This window comes from Antrostomus carolinensis, unplaced genomic scaffold, assembly GCF_000700745.2.
Source record: "Antrostomus carolinensis isolate BGI_N321 unplaced genomic scaffold, ASM70074v2 scaffold39844, whole genome shotgun sequence".
NCBI classification, from domain to species: domain Eukaryota; kingdom Metazoa; phylum Chordata; class Aves; order Caprimulgiformes; family Caprimulgidae; genus Antrostomus; species Antrostomus carolinensis.
The window spans coordinates 9,741-12,908 of NW_010313541.1; the positions used below are offsets into that span (position 1 = coordinate 9,741).

A 3,168-nucleotide genomic window follows, 5' to 3' on the forward strand; every position below is an offset into this window, starting at 1 on the left:
GACAAGCTGCAGAGGATCCTGCTGTTGTGAGGGGCAGCTCAATGCTTCATTTGTATTTGCAGATGCAGCCTGCTGTTCCAGACTGCGAAATGGGACACCCTTTGACTGCGTGAGATGTTACTGATACTGCTTTATACACAGCTGAAGAGTAACTGAATTTTATGTGAGTGCTGTTTTATGGGATGGTCTCTGCCATGTGAAAGCCTGTCTTTGTTCCTTGCTTTTCCAGCAGAACACCAGCTGAGCTTTCAGAGTCCAATACCATTTCCAACAGGGCACTGGTGGGGAATGAAGTAACTGCCTCCAGCCAGCCACTGCTTATGAAACCCCTCCCAGGCTTTGTAGCCTCTTCCCATCTCACAATCCTTTTCCCCAAATCCCCTTAATCTTATTGAAGAACCTTGTGGGAGAGAGTGTCTCTCTCACACACATGTCTCAGGCTGCAGTAATTGTTCAGGCTGTGATTGCTAGAGAAATCTTCCTGATCTTTGCTGCTTAAAGGCCTGTGCAGTAAGTAGAAGGGTTTTGAAAACCTGCAGCTGTAAGCTAATTGTGCTCTAGCAAATCTCCCATACTCTGTGCATTTTAATTTCTAAATGAAGAAACTCTAGGTTTCTACGAGCAGCTTTCCCTTTTGTCCTCCTGTGGAAATCAGCAGCCTGAGTGATATAAATGCTATGTGCCCAGCACATAAAATAACCTGCTCAGTTGTCATAGTTCTGCTAATTACTTTGTAGGAGCTCCAGGAGCTCCAGAAATAAAAGTTAATAGGCTAAAAGGATGTTGCAGTTAAGTCCAACTGGATATTTTAAATTGCTACCATAAATTCAGAAATAAATTTTAGTATTTGAAATCCCTGGAGTCCTTTCTGTATAGAGCCTCAGGTAAAATACAAATAGCGGAACAGGAGCGGTGGAAAATGAGGCCTCAGCCAGGCCCAGCAAGCGTCAGGTGAGGTCAAGGGCCTTTGAATTGAAGGTGTTCTGCCTCTGTGATGCTTCAGCGAGGGCTCCCAGGGCAGTGTGACTCTGGGCCCTGCTTACAAGAGTAAAGGTGACCTGGGTGGCTGTCTCCTGACCAGCTTGCTCTTACCACGTTGTTACAGTGCCAAGATGCTCCAGAGAAACAGCAGCAAGAGTTCTCCTGTGACACTGCTTACGTGGAGATCTCCAAGTAACTAACAGGGAAAAGTTACCATTTTTTTCTGATGTACACCAGCATACACGGTGATACTTAATGACTGTCCTCTAGGTACTACTGCAGCATAAAAAAAAGACAATTCTATTTATTTTTGACTAATAACTAGAAATTGTTTCAGTTATTGTATAGTATTATTATATAGCACTGTTAATCACCTTTACTGCCACTGAAGCTGTAATAATACAGGCAGGGATGCCAGGCAAGGATTACTTCTATATGGTGCAAGACTGTATTGATTGCTTAATCTGTTTCTATATCTCCTGTATTGTGCTGAGACTTGCCCAGAGGAGCGCTATGTTTGTCACCAGAACAGGCCAAACCTTCTGGTAGAGATTTTAAAGAGCTGGTTGGCATTTGCTAATACCTAACACAGGAACTGTTTAAAAAGCTTTGTGATATCTGTACCAAGTCTGTTAGATTTGTTCTATTTTGATTTAACAAAATCAGATCAGTGGTAATAGTGAGGGGGAAACCAGCCAGCTTCTCTTCTGGCAGGCTGGTGCATATCCCAGACTCATCCACCATGTGTTACAAGAGCTGACACATCAGGACAGCCAGTTGTCCTGGCTTTGCTCTTCATTCTGATAAGTACAATGAACCCTACCCAAATGGCTGGAATTGTTTTTGAAACACCAAGGTGATTTCTCTGATGGGGCAAGAGGCTTATTGAGGTTAACTCTGCAAGCAAATAAGTGAGGTGGAGGCTCACACCCTGGCTCTGTGCTTAACCCATGTCCAACTTCCCTCCAGGAAAGGTGACAATTAACCCAGTGTCCCATGAGCTTGCTCCCAGTCCTGTCTTGACCATTACCTTGCTGAACAGCCTCAGGCAATTAACTTTTCTCTCTCTGCTCGTTTTTCTGCTGTGTAAAATAGGATGGCAACCAGCAGTATCCTGGGCAAGGTGCTCTGACATCTCAACACCTGCCGCAGGGGCACACCAATCTGCTAAACCCATGTTCCTACTTGGGAGCTGGACATCTTTTGTCTCGAGCTTGAGATCAGCCTCTGAGGTGCTGTTGCAGCAAGAGGGGCACCTTCAGAACAACTTGGTGTTGAAGTAACATATGTGTATGTGTGTGTATATAAAGATATATATACACACACACATATATATTCTGAAGTTATATACTCCCAGGTGGGAGTATTGCAGTCATGTGAATAGTCCCGGGCAGACTCTGTGGTATTTACAGTTGCAGTCAGTGTCACTTAAAGGCCTGCATTCCCTTGGTCTCTCTCATTGCTTTCTTGGAGATGGTGATGGGAGACTTTTTTTTCCTTCTGTCCTGGATGTTCCTCCTATGGACAGGCGGGGTTTGCAATAGTGGTGTTTTGGGGCTGTGATCTTGAGGCTGTCTGCAGGAATAGAATAGCAGCTGAATATAAAATATCTCCACCAGTCTGTCCTCTCGCAAAGTGAAGTTGCAAGAGATTTTCACTTCAGTGGGTCAGTGGTCACTTGGTCAGATTTGTAGTTGTCCTGGCTGTGGTCCTCAGGAGACTGTATTGCCATGCAGAGCTGCAAAGGGGGCTGCTCACCCTGTCAACACCTTGTGTGGACCTCAGGTAAGCATCTTGCTTCTTCTGTGTCTGTCTGCAGTTTCACTGACACTGAAAACAGTCACTTTGCCTGGGCTTTTTACGGTGTGTTTCAACAGACTAGTCTTAACATATCAAAAATGAGTCTTCAGCTTTAAGCAAACTTCACTTCCACAGAGCAAATCTCAGTAGCATTAGTGAAGAATTCCATCACTTCTTCCACAGAGTGTGACCTCTACCTCTTAAAATGGGCTTCAGTATCTCATTGGGTTTCCGTGGTCCCTTTTCGCACAGTTCTCTTTTTCCACTTCTTCTGACTACATTTCCTACAGCATATTTAATGAACTAAGCAAAATGCAACCCCAAGATTACTGCAGAGAACCTGATGAAATACAAGTTAGTATTTGTAAGAATACTGTGGGGGTTTTT

The 3,168-nt window shown here is 44.3% G+C and overlaps 1 protein-coding gene across 1 annotated transcript in view; it reads right to left on the reverse strand.

Moving 5' to 3' along the window:
- LIPH (lipase H) overlaps nt 1-3,168 on the reverse strand; it is a 13,323-nt gene that overhangs the window by 9,612 nt on the left and 543 nt on the right. The window lies entirely within an intron of this gene.